The sequence below is a fragment of the Echinops telfairi genome, unplaced genomic scaffold (assembly GCF_000313985.2).
Source record: "Echinops telfairi isolate 266 unplaced genomic scaffold, ASM31398v2 ScPeMD7_3533;HRSCAF=4204_0, whole genome shotgun sequence".
NCBI classification, from domain to species: Eukaryota; Metazoa; Chordata; class Mammalia; order Afrosoricida; family Tenrecidae; genus Echinops; species Echinops telfairi.
This window is the reverse complement of record NW_022107431.1, coordinates 251,313-251,827: the sequence shown is the minus strand read 5'-3', so window position 1 is coordinate 251,827 and position 515 is coordinate 251,313.

The window sequence follows — 515 nt, the reverse complement described above, 5'->3', positions numbered from 1 at the left end:
GCGGGGGGCGGGTTGTCCCAGAGTCTAAATGCTCCGGGAGAAATTAAATTTCAGGAATCTTTTCATTCCAAGATGGAAGTGGGCTCAGGTTCCCTTGAATGCGTTTAGAAACCCAGAGATAAAAAGTTCCACCGGCAAGAGTTTAAACTTTGGAAGGGGGCGGAGGGAGGGGGAATTTGCCCGAGATCTTTAACTAACCCCTCAGCATCAAGTATTTGTTAAACTGACGCGACACACATTTCCCGACCACCGCGGCAAAGTGGGACTGAAAGGCGTCGTAAAGCCCACCCGAACCCTGCCCAAAGCGCCCATTCTTTCCCAGCTTAATTTATGCAGCTCCAGTCTGTCTCTGGGAAATCAGGCAGAAAGCACTTTTCTTCTCGTCCTTCTTCTTCTTGTTCTTGTTGTTTCTTTCTCTCTCCTCCCAAGTCTGCCCTGTCCCGGTCCCGCTTTCAAACGCCAGCTAGCTAACCAGGGGACTGTTTAACTCCCCGTGTTTCTATAGGAGCCTGTTG